Here is a 21,517-nt window from a genome sequence, read left to right on the forward strand (position 1 = left end):
AATCAAACTAATTTGTTTGATTGTATATATATCTAATGATATCTTTTTGTAATTTTAAAAGCATAGTTTTATAATAAAAGACAGAATAAAATAAAGAAATCCTGCCTCCCACAACATCCAATCATAAAAGGAAAGGTGCAAAGGTACAAATATCCATGCTAATTTAAAATTTAGCTCTAAATCAGAGCACAAGTCCAACACTACTTGCCTTTAAAGTTCAGATTACAAGATAATATATTATAAAATTTACTCATGCCACATCAAATCAAATCATGTATACCTAATTTACCCTCAAGGTTTGACCTAAAAATGTCAAGGACCACCACATTTTATTCTATCTTATGAGCCATGAGGCGTGACATTATTTTCAGATAATTCACACTAAATCTCTCATATTTTAACCCTTTTTTCAACAACTATTTGGATCACTTCTTAGTAACTCACCTGATCATCTTCATTTTCTAAGTTCCCTCGAAAAGAAACCCATCATAATGGAGAAAACCACTTCGACCAACTGAAATATCAATTTTGTCACAAGTGACACTTGAAACTGATTCCTCTTCCTTTTTAAATAAGGTATTTGGATGTCTCATCTTAACCTCCTTTACCTGGAATCATTAGCACATACTTTAACCGTATACTACATATAAAAGTTCATTAAATATAATCATGTTTGTGCCATTATGTATCACTTGTAACCCTTTATTTATATTGTAGGAGTTTGTGTTACGCACATAAAAGTCCATAACACCAACAACTTACTATGAGTAAGATTTTATGACGGATATTTGTTTGTTTTCATAAACAAATCAAAGCGGATTAAAGTAGTGTTTTGCCCTAGTCTATAAGAATATTGGTATGTGAATAAACACACTTAGACGTATCATAAAAGCTATATTTAAATCAATATAAAAAAACTTTATGATGCCTTATATTATAAGTAACTCAATAAAACTACCAGACCATTAGTTTACAGGTTCATTCACTATTTATATAAGAGTGTTATTAAATGTACTCCCTTTTATTTGTTTTTACTAAACATATCTTCGCACTCAAGTTTTACGCTAATATAATTCAGAACTTTTGTTGTTTCTTTGTCATTTTGTTATTTTTTATTATTTAAAAAAACATTTTTTTCTATTTATCTTTTTATGTATATTACAAAGCATTTAAAAAAAAACAATTTTTTTCCTTATTTAGAAAAATGTTTTTTTTCTTATCTAAAAAATGTTGTTTAATTTGTTTTTAAAAAATGTTTTTTTCTATACTTGTTTTAATCTTTTTAGAGTGTTTTAAAAAAAATAACGATAGTTTACATTCTTTTATAAAAAATCATATTGTCTGTTTTTTAAAATAAAGAGGTTAAATAACACACAACTTGAAACAAATTTAGCTTTTTTTTCTTAGATAACATTAACCTCATATGTCCAAACCAAAAAAAAAAAAGTTCAAATTGTTATGAATGCATTTAAAAGAAAAACTAACTAGAGAAAGCATACAAAACTTTTTAATACATGTAAAAAATAAACACACTTTTAATAAGATTTTAAAGTAATAATATCAATAATAAAAAGATATTTAAAGTTTGTAAAATAAAAATAAAACCTTAATGCTTTTTTATTTGGAATTTAATAGAATTATATATAAAATAAAATAAAATAGACTAATATGCCAATTATAAATATTAAAGTAAATAAAAATTTAAAAAATATATATACTTAACAAAGTAGATGTGCACCTTTAGCCTGACCCTTAAATCAGTTATAAATTTTCTTATTACGTGATTCAGTTAAGAAGTCAAATACATAACATTTGAATGCATTTAAATATTTAAAGAGTACAAGTATATACATGATGACCAACCATAACTAGATTCTAGCAAGGGCAAAACTGGAATTGAATTTGGTGTTGATCTTAAGATAACCATGACCTAAACAACTTTCCAAATATAGAATATTTAAGTATTTAATTTAGTTTAATTAAAAAAACAATTATTAGATGAGTGCAAGAAAAGATGTTAGGGTTAATCTCAAAAGTGCTCTAAATGCCAACTACCCTTGTTTGTTTCATAGCAATTCATTTCTTTGTCAGACAAGTTTGTTGTGTTCATTACTACTCAGAAAATACTAGGGTCCATCAATCATTCAATATAACACATAATAAACAAATTAATCATAATAACTAGTAATTTGGAAAAAATAAAATTTGAATCAATAAATAACGTATGTTTATTCAATTAACCATAAAATGGGTACGTATGGTATTATTATTACAAACTACAAATTAAGTTAAGATGAAGAAGATGACCCATCATGATCTTGATGAGAACTATCATTACTACGTACTAAGGTTGTTGCAACGACCGTGGTAGCGGTAGCTGTAGCAGCGGCCGCAGTTGTGTCGTTTTCTCTTTTGGCTAAAGTGTTTTTATTATTATGCATCCAAACTTTAAAAACTCCTCTTCTTATTCCAATCTCATTGCAGAAATCAGCAACCATCTTATCATCACACCTACTCATCTTCCACCCTACCTTCTCAGCAAAAGAACACATCTTGTCTTTCTGATTCTGGGAGAACTTTGTTCGAAACCGCTTCCTGCTACCGATCTTCATCGCCACGGGCTCAGGCGTTGCCACCGTGTGGTTTTGATGATCTGACGCGGTTTTGAGTGAGAGAAGTAGTCTGGGATATTGGTAGTTTGTTGGTTGAGGAGATGGTGATATTGGTGGCGATGGGGAGGTGGATGTGGAGGCTTGGCGAGGGTGGTGGAAGTCGATGAAGTGGGACCGGGTGGCGATTGGTTCCCGGCGGTGAAAGTTGCGGTGGCAGCCGCATGCGGCGCATTTATACGATGACGGTTCTGTGGGAACCGGCATGTACTCACCGCAACCGTCCAAGGCGTGGCCCCCTATGTGTGCGGCATGGTTCTTGAGGCATTCTCTATATGCCACCGTCGCATTCATGTGCGACGGTAGCTGGTGGTATGGTTTCCCATTTGGGAAGGATATTAGGTTGGTTGATGGGGAATGGGGTGGGGTTTCACTTTCATGGTGTGAGATGTTGGTGGTGGGGTGTTTTAGGTTCATAGTTTGATGTTTAGCTTCAAACACAAAGAATCTCAAAATTTCAAAGGGTTTTGAACTTTTGATCTTATGTTTAAGCTCAAATGGTGATTAGAAAAAGTCAATTATTAGGGTTTAGGTAAAATGGGATTTTGATGATTTGTGAGAAATGGAGATAAGAAGATAATTGCATGCTCAAAATGAAAAGCATATTGGATTTTGAGGGGTGTGGGGAATTTATACATCATCTAATAATACACCATGTGGACATTCATGCCTTCCACTCAAATAATAGATGGTACTTGGTTTAACTTTATTTTTAAAGAAACAAAAGTATATCTGAAGGTAAATCATTTTTAATGTTATTTGTGTGGTTTATTAAATACTAATTGTAATTGCTAAAGATATTTTCAAATCTTTATTTGAACAAGATTAAAAGACTGTCCTTACATTCATTTTGTGTTTATTTTTTTATTAATGTAAAGTTTGACGAGATATTCAATTGAAAATTTATTTTTTATATGTAGTACCTTTATATAGAAGAAAATTATTATATCAATATGTGTGTTCATTTTATACCTTTATTTTATGTATTTCATTACTTATGAACCCATTTTAATGTATTTTTAAGTAAAAGATTTAGCCAAAATTGATTTTAGTTATTAACTAAACCGAACTAAAAACTGAAAAATTAATTGAATAAACCAATCAAACAGGTTAACTGAAAATCGATTGATTAATTTGGTTAAGGCTAATAACCAAACCGAACCGAACTATGCACACCCTTTATTGTTGCTACATATTAAACTACAACCATTGATCATAATATGCGATTTTAAGTTTCTCACCCTATCACTCTTTTACTAAATTGCAAAAAAAAAAAATAGTGGCACTTCATATACGTCATTTGTGAATGTTATGGTTTCACATTTCACACCAAAGCCACCCATGTGTGATTGAGTGAAATGTAGTTGTGAAGTAAGGTGAATATTAGTGATTGGTTATATTATTAAGTAATAATTGAAAAGGGATCAAAATAGGTAGTAGGCCATCTGTTGTGGTAGAGTGAATTGCGAAAAGTCAGTGCAATTGAGTGAAATGTAGCTTATGAAATAAGATGAATATAAGCGATTGGTTATATTTAATTAAAAAATTCAGATATACGCTGTGTTCCCGAGTTCATTTAAGAAAAGAAAGACAAGGAAAAGAAAATTTTCCTTCCTAATCTTTTCAATTTGGAAAGATATAAAATCTTTTATTTTACTCATCATTTTCTCTTCTCTCCCCTCCTTTTATTTCTTTAACGTTGTGTTTCCGAGTCTCATTTAAAGAGGGGAGGGAAAGGAAATGAGAAGAAAATGGAATAGCATTGTCTCTATGCAAGCAATGAATTTTACCGGAGCGCACTTTCATGCCCATCTATGGCGGTGTTCCACGCCCAGCCAGCTGGCATGAATGCCTCCATGCCCCTACCTTGCGTCACTCACCACATTACCTTATCATTCATAAGACAAAGTTAACCTTCCATGTAACATAATGGATTATGTCAATTAAATTATCAGTAAGTTAGTGGATGATGTCAGTTAGATTATCAATATTATTAACATTGAAAAAATAAAAATAAAAATTAAAAGTAAGTCTAAATGGTGTTTAGTGAATAGGGTTTAATTAATCAGGAATGATACATGTGATAGTCTTGGCATCATTGCGGCCTATTTGTAAATGAGAAATGATAAATTATTCAATAGGCATCTTTTAAAATCAGAATTAAAAATTGGAAGACATCAAGATGACTTTCAATTTACGGGGTTAAGAATAGGGTAATCTTGTTTATTTCTTTTAAACCATGAATTAGTTGTTACTTTCTAGCTCTTTGTTTGTGGTTTCTACAATTTTCTTGAATGTATACTATATATATATCTTTGTTAGTAAAGGTGGTTAAGATATGAAATAGGAGGTTATGAGTTCAAATGCTTTAGTGTGTAAAATTTTAGCCATTTAAAAAAGAAAAGTTAATGAAATTAATTATATGAAGAAAAAAATATGTTGGTTGAAGACAAATATTAACATCACTAAAGAAAAATTGGATTTAAATAATCTTAACTATGGATTATTGGTAAATAACAGTATCAACTAACGAGTTAGCTACTGATGGTTCCATATTTTAACATATTGGTTCCCAACAAGCCGCGACTATTAGAAGCTTAACTCTGTTAGTCTCTAATCGTTGGTAAAACGTCTTTGGCCAAAAAACTCTTTTGCTCAGATTAATTAACCTTTTTGTTTCAAACCTTATATCGGACATTTAGAAACCTTATTATGATAAAAGCCCAAATTACTGAGGTTGTCGGAACCCTAGAACCAACGTCAGAGTCAACCGCATTAGAAGAAGAGGGTTACACTAGCTTTGTGATGGTGATGAGCGGTTGTTTTGGGAAAATCCGATGAGCACCTAACCACTTAGACAACGAACTATAGCACCGTCGACAAGAACAAACGACTGTTCGTTGGTCTAATCGATTGAGAATCAGGCAAATCTTTGACATGCAGAGCGTTTCCGACGACGATGGTCGTGTTCAGGTGGTGATGGTTAGCGGTGGTGGTGTTCAGGTTGAGTTTTCCAGCAAAAATGTTTTTACGGTGACTAGAGACTAACGATGTGAAGCTTCTCTTAGTAGTTGCTCGTTGGGAACAAATGTATTAAAAGGTGTGATCGTCAATAGTCAACTCATTAGTTGAGACTTTTATTTGTTAATAGTTCATAATTGAGATGATTTAAATCCATTCTTCCTAAACCAAAAACCAATGAGATAATGATCAATTGGCAAAGATAAACACTTGAGTTTGAAAGGGAGGGAGTTCTTAGATTCATGTCCTACATATGACAAAAATTAAAGGAAATTTGCCGTTCAAAAAATTATAGTAAACTTAAAGGAAAAAATAAAGTTGTTCTCACTTTGATGGGTGATTAAGATCTAAAATAAGAGGTTATGAGTCACACCTTGTAATATAAAAAATTTAGTCATTAGAAAGAGAGAAGAAAATATATATTTTCAAAAACTTATTAAAGCCCTAATAAAGTTGATTAAATCATTAATTTGATTTTTAGTTATATGTTGATTGAAATAAGTGCAAATAGTCAAATACATCGAACCAAGTTGCATTAACTATATTTAATTATTTAAATATACGTGGCTCCTAAAGAACCATTTGTTCCCGTTGAAATACTCAATTGTCTATGTATATTTTGTATACTTTTAATATATATGTTAAATTAATATATTTTCAATAAGCTTCTAAACTTGTTTATTTGTTTTTTTGAAAGTAAAAAGTGTTTGGTAAAGCCCTTTAAATTGAAGCTTATTAAAAGTGGTTTTACTTTTCAACAAAAAAAAATAAATAAATTTAAAAGCTCACTCAAACACCCCTTAACTACTTTATTTCAATTTATATTATAGTTATAAAAGTTATCATACTTTGTCACACCCTCAAAATTCACTAACGGAGTTTTACCGTCAGAGGGTGTGAACTAACAGGATCGGATTCATTAGTTATAACCAAACCATAAAAACAAAGTTTTCAAACCACAAAACGTTTACGAGTAATTAATGCGGAAGCGTAAAAACCATCAAATAAATGTTGCGTCACGCAGGACGACTTAAAACCCAATGATAACAGTTTAAAATCGGTTTGCATAAACAAAAGCGTTTCAAACAATGCATGATCCTATACCGCGCGCCCGCCTCGGCTACCTGAGAATAACATACTAAAAGTGTCAACACGAGGTTGGTGAGTTCACAAGTTTATATAAAATAAAGCGTTTAGCGTTTTGCGTTCAGCGTTTAGTGTTCAGCGTTTTGCGTTACCAGATAGTGTTAAATCAATTATATATCTATAGGTAGCTAGCCTATAAAGCAAGTATTACTAAGTGTTCAACACCGAAGCTGACTGTTTATCAAGTGTCTTGCCACCAGGTCATCCAGACCATGGTAATGTGTTAGCCAAAATTACACCCACTCGACCTCCAGTCGAGTTTAGCGTTGGGTGGGGTTTGTCAAACCCAGTAGTACTACTCAACAGTGACTCGCTATTTTCCAATACTAAACGGTTCGATGTGTAGGACTTCATTTGTTTCGTTTGCCACTTAGCCTTTACAAGTGATATATAATTTACTAACAAAATCTCAAAAGCGTTTTCGGAGTATGTTATCTCTCCCAAGTGAAAAGCGTTTAAAGAATTTAAAAGGGGAAAGTGAAACTCACTGTTTGCGAAGAATTCCCAAAAATAAATCACCAAGTGATGCGCGTCACAGAAAACTCTCTCTAGCGTTCTTCAAAAACACCAAAGCAAGCAAGAGGAAGGTAGAAGATGACTAGAAACGGGTGTAGGATGCTTCAATTGTGAAAGACAAGATAAAAAATCAAGTAATATGTGTGTGTGTGTGAGCCGATCGCAAGGGAGACAGGGGGGGGGGGGCTGCCGTCGGTTTCAGAGGAGAGAAAAAGAGAGTTAGGGTTTAGGTTTATTATTATTTAATAACAATATGTTACACTTAAGTCCCTCAAATTTCAAATGTTACTTTTCTAGCTTAATTAATTTAGTTCTTGTTTCTTGTTTAGCATCACACATAATAAAATCAAGTAACACATATGTCTAACACATAATTATCACATAATTATTGTTTTGACGTTTTTCGTTTATTCACCAATGGTTTGCGTCAACTCGTTTGCGTTTCGGTTCAATTCCCGAAAGACTACACATGTAGTAAGTGTCAAGCGTCATTTAAACCCTAGTTTAAATGTAATGAGGTGTGCGTTATAGATTCAGTGATCTTTAATTTTGAATTGACGGAGTTGAGTTAACGGAGTTAACCTGAAATTGACGAATGTCACATACTTCCATACAAATTAACAAATTATATATGGTGCATGAGACACAAATACTATTCAATTCACTTTGAACAACCATTTATTCATAAGTTATAATGGTTTTAAATGTTATATTATAGCCTGAAAAACTTATAACATGGTGCCTTCCACTTTAAATAAACTTGTCATCAGACTAATCAATTTTATCTTTTAACCTTTTAGCTAATTACAAATTGATAATAGTTGTTTCACTTTTTATTACTTTTAAAATATTCTTTAATTTAACATCCATATGAGCTTTTCCTAACAGCTTTATATATTTATCTCTATAATTACACTAAAAATATTACATTTTCTCTCTCATATACAATTAATTAATATTTTTTACCTTTTTATCATTATCTATTCTCTCTTTTTCACTCACAGCTACTTTCAAATATATTAAAAAATAAATAAAACATGAACAGTGTTCTTTCAAATTTACTCATCTCTTTAAAATTTCTTTCTTCTCCACTCATAACCACTTACAATCCTCTAAATATTTTTAGAAATTTCTCTGACAAAGATTTTAAAGGAGCTACTAAGAATGCTCTAATTCAGGTCATAGTAATTCAGAATCAACAGAAGAATACATAAGACAATTCATAAACTTAATTATGTATATAAGGTTAGTGAATTTCTCCTTTTTTTTAACATAAAAGGTGATGTTTCTAAACCCATAAACACCATAATCCTTTTCATTCAAATTTAGGTATAGCTATTATTTTATTTTTTTTGAAATCCCCACGTTGCGGGGACAGTGGTGGTCGATTTAAACATAACCAGAAAAAAAAATTAAATCTACAACTTTATAGTTTGTCACAACTTGCAATAAGTGAAACTCAGATTTGCAAAACCAATAAACAATCAAAATTTGTGAATCCCTTGATTTAAGGTCAAATACATGTTGTAATCATGAACTAACCTTAAAATCAAAATATAAAGAAACATGAGCTAATCTTACAAAACATAAATTTGCAAAAACCTTGTATGAACATATAAAAACTCAAATTAGCTGAAACCATGAAGTACCAACCTTAAAGGCCTTAAACTACTAACCACGAAAGAGCTCATCAAAATTGAAGAAACCATAAACAAATTGACATTCAAAAGCTTACAGAATTTGCAGAATAAAATCGAAGGCCTAACTTATTGCCTAACCCAATGGGTTACCCAATTTCGAATCGGAACCCGTCAACGATCGACGATAATCATCGTAGGCTCAGATACGTGATCATCATAGCCGTCATTGACCAAAACGACCAAAGGGTCATCGGTTACAATCGATTCAAAAGAACAAATGTGGGCTATAATAGTTCAAAAACAGATTATATACATTAAAGACAACCGACACGACCTTCCCGCTACCGACAATTCAGAATCAGAACCCTGCAAAAATCGTTGCTAATCATTGTAGGTTTAGATACATGATCATCATAGATGGTAGCAATCAAACTGGCCATAGGGTAACTATAAAAATAAGATTAATATCGAGTGAGCCGATGGCTCACATATCAGATATTAAACTGATAAGAACAGATAGACCACATAGAAACGATAGACCACATAGAAACCAAACCAATCAAACAAACATAAAGCCATGAAGTCGTGAGCCAGTAAGCAATAAACAACAGTCGGCAAACACAACAGCCAACACCCATGACGACTCCCAACGCCACACAAAGTTTTGAATCAAAACCTGAAAATGATAAGGATCATACTAGAACCCCAACGTACACACACGCGAATCTGCAAACTTCTATACCACACCACTTCCAACGGCGCCACCAAGGGTTCCAAATCGAAAACCCACAATGCCAAATCCAATCATCATTGCCACTAGAATACATAAATCGAACACACTGATTGTAGATCGACTGAAAAAGGCGGCAACCGGCCTCATAAACTATGGCTTTAATAGCAGGCACAACCTCCCACTCAACATCCACCACCACCACCACACCATTGCCACCTAGGGTTCAAAAATGGAACCCGACAACAATAGGTGTGACAGAGCCTACAACAATTCACCAAGGGTTCCGAATTCGAACCCGGCAACACTAACACGACCAACGACAACAATTATCGGTGTAACAAAGATAGATTTAGAAATTCGATGTTCATGAAAACCAAAAATCTATCTCTTATCGTATCATCTAAGAAGAAAGAAATCTATAAAGATATGAAGTGTAGCGGTGGAACTGTTAGGTGATTATACCTGGCAATAAAAAATAAAAGTCTCAGAAAATGATAAACAAATAGCACACACTTATATCAACATGTCGGGGATACCTAGCAATGCACCAGCTAACCAATTCAAGTAGGCAACGTAAAGACAGCAAAACGCATTGTACATCAATGCTGCCTAGAGTCCGTCGAAAATGTATATATATATGTAAATGTTCCAAAAGCAATTAAATACCTCAAATTTATAAAGTTTTAGCCTTTCATGTCACACCCCGACCAAAGGCGGCGGAACATGCCGGGGTGCAACGGATTGCCCAAAACACACAAGACACTATTTAAAGTAACAATATTTAAGCAACTCATTTAAATTTATAAAATCATAAAAGTCACATAACTTGTACAAACAATAACCGAATTCAAATCATAACAAATGATATACTGTTCATTTTGCTAATACCCTAATAGTCTTGATAACGTTTTCTTCAAGTTCTCGAGTCAACCTAAATTCAAACCTGTAACATTGCATAAAATAGAATTTGTCAACACAAAGGTTGGTGAACAATTTCATAGTTTTGAACACTAACTATATAATAGGAAATCCCACAACTTGTATACAAAACAATAAATAATAACAATAATTTAGATAATGAAATCGTTAATAAAAATATATTAACGACACATTTCTATAAGGGGATGCGAAATAGACTGAAATCTATATGAAATCCTTAATAAGAATACATTAACGACACATTTCTATAAGGGGATGCCAAATATACTCGGATTTATGAATCAACCAACCAAAAGCGGTAACACATTAGCATATAAGCATGTAAGCATAGAACACCAAATCGAGCAATTATTTAAGTAAGGTATTTTTTTGGTCAAAAATCGACTAAGGATAATGTAACCAAATTCGTTTGGTGAGGATTAGTGCTAAAATGACAATGATGAATATATGAATGAAATAAGGATGAATACCGTGATTTGTTGCGAGGAAAAAACCTTTGATCTTGATCAGATCAGTGGTAAAAAACCCCGGGTGATGACAACTTGTTTATCGCCAATTTATTAATATAAAAAATCGGGTTACAAATATGGAGTTTATGATCAACGAATACAAAGAATACTAAGTGTGTGTGTGTGTTTACAGAGAGTTCTCAGCTGATGTCTACGAATGTGAGTTAGCAGGTGATAAAACCTAGTTGATCATAACTCATTATAAATAAAAATAACAACTAACTATATCTCCTATAATCACGCCACTCTTCCCACTAGCCGTTCCATCTCTTTGACCACGTGCGGGAATCGTCCAGTAGCACAAAAATAGGATGACCAAGTCTTGGAGCCATTATATCTATCAAACAAAACACCATATAGATACAATTATTAGTAAGCAAATAGTATCGAGGATCCCTGATCCTTCAAAGCCTGTAATATATCTGAAGGATAATCTATCCATAAGACAGTTAAGAATAATGGATACTCAATGTAAAATTCATGCCCTAACAATTGCCCCCAAAATGGCGGGTGATAATGTAATACAGCCGTTATTTTGAAATTTGAATTCCTGCAAAAGATAGATGATTAGACGTGTGTCAACAATAATTATTATTAAGTAACTGATGGTTTCCCGCCGCCTATATATGTAATTATCCATAACCCATTTATACCCACATAACTCATCCTCTATTCATGTAACCTTTCTTTCTTATTTTATTTTTCATTTTCTTTATTTCGGCTATGTCTACCGTCTCTCTTTCTTACTCCTCTTCTTCTGAACAACCATACTCTGATGAGATTCGACCGCAAGGCATTCTTGAAAATCCATCCTCGGAGATCTGTAAATTACAGATCCAGAAATCGATGACATCTGACCATTCTTCCCAATCAATACTTTTAGGACTGATATTTTCAATACTGAGGATATGTTATCCTTGAAGATGTGTCTGGATCAGTTATCCTCTTGAAGAGTTCCAGAGCCATGTCAAAGATCAAGGATCCTCAAAGGTTGGTATTATTAACAATTGTTTCATGTGTGTAGATTATTATTCAACAGAAAGTAACGACTCTATGACTTAGTCTACCTTAAAGTTCGCTACTGGAAGCTCCCAGCACGTGGTCAAATGAACGTTAGAGGATTTATGGAAGAGTGGCGGATAGTTAGGAGTTATAGTTATTTGTAATTTCCTTTATAAACATCAAGATAATGATCGATTAGAAGACACTTGTATTCACACACACTTAGAGCAGAACTCATAATTCTCTCTACACTAGCATTTCATTATAACATGGATCGTAGTCTCCAACACTAGCTTGTAACCTTTTTTGTGATTAATAAATTGGTGATCGACGAGTTGTCATCACCCAGGGTTTTATTCCTTTGATCTAAACAAGATCAAGGGGTTTTTCCTCTCAACGAATCACGTTGTTCATTCCATTTTCATTCATACAATCGTTGTTATTAGCATAGCACTATACCTCACTTTTACGGATTTGGATACATTATCCTTTACTGACTTTTATCCAAAACAATTTGGCGCCCACCGTGGGGCAATTGGTGCTATAATCCAGATTATTTCCTATCAATTCTCAGCCTTTCAAACCCATATCACTATCAATGGCCTCTCAATCAACCTCTGCTTCATCAACCATGTCGTCTTCGGTTCCTCTCTCATCAAGAACTTTGTCGCCAATGCCTCCGCCAATCACGGGAGCACCACGGCTTGCTGCTGCTGGAAGCAAGACGCAACTACCAGTCTTCCAGAGCTCGAAAACCGCTGCTGCTGCGCCGGTGGTTAATACTAATAATGATGTTTCATCTCTGTTTTCGCAGGTTAAAGCATACATGGAGCAGCAGAACAAGACCAACCAGAGGATCCTTCGTGAGATAGAAGATCTAAAGAAGACTAAGAGGCTGACAGAGGATCACACCCCCCTGATGTCTAGGATGCTGGATTTCACCAGTCCAGGATTCATGGCTCAGTTCATGCAAGGATCATCTATCCTTCAATAGGGGTCCATGGGTCAACAGACTCAAGGATCCTCGTTATTTCAGCCAGGATCATCTATCCTTCAACAAGGATCCATGGGTCAGCAAACTCAAGGATCCTCATACTTCCAACAAGGATCTTTTTGCAATGTTATTTTAGGCAGGCCTTGGTTACATGGGATGGAGGCGGTGGCTTCTACTTACCATCAATGCATTAAACTCCCTACCCCTTGGGGAGTAGTAAGGATAGACGGTGATCAGGTGGAGGCCAATAACTACTATTCTTCATCAATGAAGCCGACAACCAAGCAATATGTAGCATAGCAACCACAGCAACATCCTAGGGACGTTCTGGAAGCTCGGGAAAAAGACATTAAAGAAGTATCCTTGGATCCCGAGGATCCAGATGTAAATGTGTTCCTAGGATCCAATATCCCCAGCAAGATCGAGGAGGATATAGTATCCTTCTTAGGGCGAAGAAAATCTACCTTTGCCTTTAAACATTCAGACATGACAGGTATTTCTAAGGAGGTAATTACTCATAAATTAGGCCTTGATTTATCTGTTAAACCCGTCCATCAGAAGCGAAGAAAATTCGCTCCTGAGTGGAACACGATCATACAAGAAGAAGTCGAAAAACTTCTTAAGGCCGATATGATCAGAGAGGTTAAATATCCTCGATGGTTGGCTAATGTGGTTGTTGTTTCAAAAAAGAATGGAAAGTGGAGGGTGTGTGTCGATTTTACAGATTTAAACAAGGCATGCCCCAAGGATCTTTTCCCATTACCACATATAAACTCCATGGTGGATGCAACGGCAGGGCATGAAATGCTTACCTTTATGGATGCTTCCTCTAGATTTCAACAAATTCAGATGGAACCATCCGATTAAGAGGATACAGCATTCATGACTCCTACCGGCGTATACTGTTATATTGCTATGTCGTTTGGACTAAGAATGCAGGAGCAACATATCAAAGATTAGTCAACATGATGTTCATGGATCGGTTAGGCAATACTATGGAGGTATACATAGATGACATGGTGGTGAAGTCAAAGAGAGCTGAGGATCATCTCAGAGATCTTGAAGAAGCATTTAATATCCTCGACCAATATAACATGAAACTGAATCCGTCAAAATTCCATTTTGGTGTTAAGGCTGGAAAGTTTATAGGATATATGGTGACCAAAAGAGGGATAGAAGCAAGCCCATAACATATAGAATCCATCATCAACTTAAAGTCTCCTGCAAATGCTAAAGATGTCCAGAGGCTGACCGGAAGAATTGTTGCGCTCAATAGATTCATTTCCAGATCCTCTGGGAAATGCAAGGATTTCTACGACATCCTTAGGAAGAATAAGAAGTTCGAATGGACGGAAAAGCATGAAGCTGCACTCAAAGCCTTAAAGGATTACTTATCCTCAGCACTAGCTCTGATGAAGCTTGTGGATGGAGAATCCTTATATCTCTACCTAGCTGTTTCAGGTATTGCTGTAAGTGCTGTCCTTGTGAAGGATCATGAAGGTGAACAAAATCCCGTTTACTATATAAGTAAAAGTCTTTTGGATGCAGAAGCCAGGTATTCTCATTTAGAAAAATTAATTCTTGCACTTATTATGGCTTCTACTAAATTAAGACATTATGTTGAGACTCATACTATTATTTTAAGAACTAATTATCCTGTTAAGAATGTTCTTAGAAAGCCAGAATTATCAGGTAGAATGGCCAAGTGGGCTGTGAAACTGAGCGCATATGATATTCAGTATTGTTAGTGCATGGAAATTTGACACTGTGGATATGATATCCTGGCATACAATATGGATCAATTATCCTTAAAATATGTTGGAGATCCTGTCATGATCAATGATCCTCGGTACTTATTATTTATTGACGATTTTCCGTTGTTATCTTGATATTTTGGGCAGGTATAACGGCTAGTTACCAATTCCAACCTATAATCTCGCAATCAAGTCAACAAACCGCGTGGATAATTAAGGAAACAATTACAATGAAGAAATGGTAGGAATGACTTGATTGGTGGCTAACAAATAGGAGTTTACTTATTGTATTTCATGTATATATAGAGGCTATGATCAGCTAGGAAAAACACACACAATCCACTACGAATACAACAACAATACACACACACACTTAGATATTGTTGTATTACTGATCATAATCTCCACCATTGTAACCCGATTTTTGAGTAATAAAGTGGTGATAAACGATTTGTCATCACCCGGGGTTTTTGTGCCGGAGATTATTATAATCACGTACCATTCGACCAAAGATTACCTTGTTAATCCTTGGCCGAAGCAATTCGACCAAAGATTACCTTGCTAGTTTTTGACCGAAGTAAGATTATCATAATCAAGGGCTTTTCCTCGTAACAAATCCTTGTGTTCATCATTATTTCTCTTACATATCCATTATTATCCTCATAGCACTAATCCTCACATAACAGATTTGGATACATTATCCTTGAGTGATTTTTTTCCAAAACAATTTGGCGCCCACCGTGGGGCAATTGGTGTTATAACCCAGAAAATACCTTATCAATATTCAACCTTTCTTACCCATATTACTATCAATGGCCTCTCAATCAACCTCTGCTTCATCAACCATGCCATCTTCGGGTTCTCTCTCATCAAAAACTTTGCCGCCGATGCCTCCTCCAATCACGGGAGCATCACGGGCTGCTGTTGCTAGAAACAAGACACAAATTCCAGTCTTCCAGAGCTCAAAGACCACTGCTGCCACATCGGTGGTTAACTCTAACACTGATGTTTCTGCTATGTTTTCACATGTTAAAGCATACATGGAGCAGCAGAACAAGACTAATCAAAAGATCCTTCGTGAAATTGAAGATCTCAAGAAAAGAAAGAGGCCACTGGAGGATGAGACTCCTTTGATGCCACGGATTCTGGATTTCACTACTCCAGGATCTGCGGCTCAACAGACTCAAGGATCCTCCATCTTCCAGCAAGGATCATCTATCCTTCAACCAGGATCTATGGGTCAGAAAACTCAAGGATCCTCGATCCTTCAACAAGGATCATCTATCTTTCAATAGGGATCCATGGGTCAGCAAACTCAAGGATCCTCGTTTCTTCAACCAGGGTCCTCTAGGATGTATCACCAAGGATCCTTCAGCTCCCAACCTCAAGGATCCTTATGTTAGAATCAAGGATCCTCAGGGGTGCAACATCAAAGATTCTCAGAGGTTCATGAAGGAGACATAATCCCCATGCAAACCATTGCCTATGGTGGACCAACTCCTATAGCAGATGCTTCTTATCTTGGCTGCACTTCTGGGATACCAACGTTCAATCAACCGAGAGGTAACATGTATAATAATATATCCTTAGACACTAACCTTGGCTCTATGCAGGATACAGGTATCAACCTGGCTATGGCTAAGGAACTTCAGAAGCTTAAGGATATGATATCCAGCGTGCCAGGAGTGGTCCATCCAATTCCTAAAATACCAGAAGGGAGCCATAAGTTGTCCAGATTTGCTCCACCTATTTGTGATGCTAAAGTCCCGAAACGCTTTCAAACCCCCAACATGAAGGTGTATGATGGGACCACTGATCCGGAAGAGCACGTGGCTCAATATAGGGAGAGGAAGGAGATCAATCCAATTCCTGAAAGACTCAAGGAAGCATGTCTATGCAAGGGTTTCGGATCCACACTAACAGGATCTGCACTTAAATGGCTGCTAAGTCTTCCTCCCTATTTTGTTACTTCTTTTTCGCATTTAGTTAACTTGTTCAACAGTCAATTTTCTTGTAGTAGGAAATTTGAGAAGTTAACTAGTGATTTGTATAGAGTTGTCCAACCTTATAATGAATCCCTTAGGGAATTTGTTACAAGGTTTGGTAGGGAGGCCTTAGAGATCCCTAGTCTTGATATGGCTACGGCTGTTGAAGCATTCAAGATGGGACTTCAAAGGGGCTCCCCGTTTTATGACGATCTTGTGATGACTCCATGTAGGACTCTAGATGAAGTCTGAAATAGGGCACTCAAATTTATAAGACTAAAAGATGACAAGAAGATCCAATAACGGTTAGGAGCTCCAACGAAACAAGAGTCACCTAACCAGAAAAAAGGATCCTCATTCAGGAACAACAACTCAAAGCCGTACTCGAAATCCAACAATCAAAATGTCCGGGGCAGTTGAAGAAGGAGAAGATGATGAGGACTACCCAAGTATTTCCTGGTATTGCTTCTCTGTTGATACCCATGGTTTGATTTGTGCCATGAAGGATCTTGGAGAGAAAGCAAGGTGGCCTCGAAAAAATGAGAAAACAAGATCCTTCAATGACAAGTCCAAGTGGTGTGCATTCCATGAAGACTTTGGCCATCAGACAGAAGGTTGTATTGTTTTAAGGAGGGAAATTGGATACCTCCTGAGCAAGGGTCATTTCAAAGAGCTCTTGGGAAGAAAAAAGTCTAGGATCCAGGATCCTGAAGATGTACCACAGAAAGCAACTCCGCCCCCACCAGACGCACAAGTAATCAACTTCATCTCCGGTGGCTCAGATATATGCGGTACTTCTTTCTCCTCAGTAAAAAGACACGCCAAAGAAACAAAGTTAGAGAACGGGGAACGACCAGTCATATCCACTACTTTGACGACTGACAAAAGAATCTTCTTTGATGAAGAAAATAAGACAAGCATCCAGGATCCTCACCACAATGGTTTGATTGTAACTTTATTTACTGCCAACCATTATTTGCGCAGGATCCTAGTCGACGGTGGAAGCTCGGTCAACATCATCCAACATGACGTACTACAGAAAATGAACATCCCGGACTCAGAAATCATCTCAAGAACCTCGGTGCTAGTGGGTTTTAGTGGTGAAACTAAGAAAACATTGGGGGACATCAAACTCCCAATATACATCGAAGGGTTAAACTCTTACCAAAAATTTTGTGTTATTGACAATCTTTCTTGTTGCAACGTTATTCTTTGCAGGCCTTGGATACATGGAAAGAAGGCTGTAGCCTCTACTCACCATCAGTGTATCAAACTACCGATACCGTGGGGAGTAGTAAGGATAGATGGTGATCAGGTGGAAGCCAAGAATTATTATTCTTCATCCTTGAAGCCAACAACTAAACAGACGATAGCATAGCAACCACAACAGCATCCTAGGGATGTGTTGGAAGCTCGGGAGCGAGACTTAAAAGAAGTATCTTTAGATCCTGAAGATCCAGACATGAAGGAGTTCCTAGGATCCTGTATCCCTGACGAGATCGAGGAGGATACAGTATCCTTCCTAAAGCGACGAAAATTCACATTTGTCTTCAGACATTCAGACATGACAGGTATTTCTAAGGAGGTAATTACTCATAAGTTGGGCATTGATTATTCTATTAAACCAGTCCATCAAAAGCGAAGGAAATTCGCTCCTGAGAGGAACGCGATCAGACAAGAAGAAGTTGAAAAAATTCTTAAGGCCGGTATGATCAGAGAGGTTAAGTATCCTCGATGGTTGGCTAATGTGGTTGTTGTTTCTAAAAAGAATGGAAAGTGGAGGGTGTGTGTCGATTTCACCGATTTAAACAAGGCATGCCCTAAGGATCCTTTCCCGTTACCACATATAGACTCCATGGTGGATGCAACGGCAGGGCATGAGATGCTTACCTTTATGGATGCTTCCTTTGAATTTCAACAAATTCAGATGGAACCATCTGATAAAGAGGATACAACATTCATGACTCCTACCGGCATATATTGTTATATTGCTATGCCGTTCGGACTAAGAAATGCAGGGGCAACATATCAAAGATTGGTCAACATGATGTTCAAGGATCAGTTAGGCAAAACCATGGAAGTCTACATAGATGACATGGTAGTGAAGTCAAAGAGGGCTGAGGATCACCTTAGAGATCTCGAAGAAGCATTCAATATCCTTGACCAAGTTAACATGAAACTGAACCCGTTAAAATGCCATTTTGGTGTTAAGGCTGGAAAGTTTCTTGGATACATGGTGACAAAAAGGGGAATAGAAGCGAGCCCCGAGCAGATAGAAGCTATCATTAATTTAAAGTCTCCTGTGAATGCTAAAGATGTCCAGAGACTGACGGAAAGAATAGCTGCTCTCAACAGATTCATTTCCAGATCCTCAGATAAGTGCAAAGACTTCTATGATATCTTGAGGAAAAATAAAAAGTTTGAATGGACTCAAAGGCATGAAGATGCACTAAAGGCTCTTAAGGATTATCTATCCTCCGCGCCTGCTTTGATGAAGCCAATAGATGGTGAGCCGCTGTCTCTGTACTTAGCTGTGTCAGGTAATGCAATCAGTGCTGTTCAATAGAATCATGAAGGACAACAACACCCGGTATATTATGTAAGTAAAAGCCTGTTAAATGTAGAGGTCAGGTATTCTCACCTTGAAAAATTAATTCTTGCTTTAATTATGGTCTCAACCAAGTTGAGACACTACTTTGAAACACATACTATTATTTTAAGAACTAATTATTCTGTTAAGAATGTGCTTAGAAAACCATAATTGTCAGGAAGGATGGCCAAATGGGCTGTGAAATTGAGTGCATATGATATTCAGTATGAGCCCAGAACAGCCATTAAGTCACAAGCGCTTGCAGACTTTGTGGCTGATTTCAGTAGTGACATGCAAGAGGAAGCTGATTTGGAGGTTCAACAACTGGAAAAAACCAAGGATCCTTGGATCCTCTTTACTGATGGAGCATCCAACGTAAGAGGAACAGGATTGGGTATCCTACTGAAATCGCCACAGGGGGACATAATACCCCAGTCCATTGCATGTGCATTCCAAGCCACCAATAATGAAGCGGAATACGAAGCTCTGATCGCAGGTTTGCAATTAGCTAAACACATGAGGATCAGGTATCTTCAAGTATATGTAGATTCTTTATTGATGGCTAACCACTTTAATGGCTCATATGCTGTTAAAGGTGAAAAACTAATAAAATATCTAGATGTTGTGAAGGAACTATCAAAGTTCTTCGATACTTTTAGTATTATACAGGTACCAAGAGAAGAGAATGCTGGGGCAAATGCCTTAGCAAATTTAGCTTCATCATTGAAGATTCCAGAAGATACGAAGATCCCAATTACCCATGTACTCTCACCAGCAATAGGAGAACAGGAAGTTGGGGAGATAACAACTGACAAATATATTGTGTCTTTGGATCTATTATCCTCAAGTAATCAAGGATCTTGGATCCTCCCGATCAAGAAGTTCATTCAAAATGGAGAGATTCCAGCCACGGAGAAACCTAAGTCCTTCAAACTTATGGTATCACAATACATTTTATTAAATAATATTCTGTATAGGAAATCTCTTGCAGGTCCATACTTAAGATGTATCGAAGATCCTGAAATTCAAGAGGTGCTCAAAGACTTTCACAAAGGAGATTGCGGTAATCATACTAGAGGTAGAGCCCTATTCTCTAAGATTCTGAGAACAGGATACTTCTGGCCTACCATGAAGAGAGACGCCATGGAATACTCAAAGAAGTGTGATTCATGTCAAAGACATGGCAATATTATGCATCAGCCAGCAGAGCCTATGTCTCGGAGGATCTGGAAATGAATCTGTTGAGAGAAGCTATTCTTCCTGTCAACCTTTGGACATATTTAGCATTCACAGGAGACTTTAAGTTGATAATGGCTTCTATCTACTCTGAGCTTGCTTCTATCCCTCTCTTGGTAACCATATATCCTAGAAACTTTCCAGCCTTAACACCAAAATGGCATTTTGACGGGTTCAGTTTCATGTTTTACTGGTCAAGGATATTGAACACTTCTTCCAAGTCTTTAAGGTGGTCTTCAACCCTCTTGGACTTGCCAACCATGTCGTCTATATAGACTTCCGTGGTTTTACCTAGCTGGTCCTTGAACATCATATTCACCAATCTTTGATATGTTGCCCCTGCATTTCTTAGTCCGAACGGCATAGCAATATAACAGTATATGCTGGTAGAAGTCATGAATGATGTATCCTCCTGATCATATGGTTCCATCTGAATTTGTTGAAATCCAGAGGAATCATCCATAAAGGTAAGCATTTCATGTCCTGCCGTTGCATCCACCATGGAGTCTATATGTGGCAACGGGAAAGGATCCTTGGGACATGCCTTGTTTAAATCAGTAAAATCTACACACACCCTCCACTTTCCATTCTTTTTAGAAACAACAACCACATTAGCCAACCATCGAGAATACTTAACCTCTCTGATCATACCGGCCTTGAGAAGTTTTTCAACTTCTTCTTGTATGATCGTGTTCCTCTTAGGAGCGAATTTCCTTTGCTTCTGATGGACGGGTTTTACAGATAAATCAAGGCCCAAGTTGTGAGTAATTACCTCCTTAGAAA

General features: G+C 36.3%; 2 pseudogenes; both read right to left on the minus strand.

Annotated features, from left to right (window-relative positions):
• Positions 1-1,994: 1,994 nt before the first annotated feature.
• LOC143619513 (zinc-finger homeodomain protein 11 pseudogene) lies at positions 1,995-3,435 on the minus strand (annotated as a pseudogene).
• A 5,995-nt stretch (positions 3,436-9,430) lies between these two features.
• Positions 9,431-9,528, minus strand: LOC143620894 (U2 spliceosomal RNA; annotated as a pseudogene).
• Between the last annotated feature and the right edge of the window lie 11,989 nt (positions 9,529-21,517).

The sequence above is a fragment of the Bidens hawaiensis genome, unplaced genomic scaffold (assembly GCF_021521415.1).
Source record: "Bidens hawaiensis isolate Kalapana, Puna unplaced genomic scaffold, B.hawaiensis_p1.1 tig00000296_1, whole genome shotgun sequence".
Lineage (NCBI taxonomy): Eukaryota > Viridiplantae > Streptophyta > Magnoliopsida > Asterales > Asteraceae > Bidens > Bidens hawaiensis.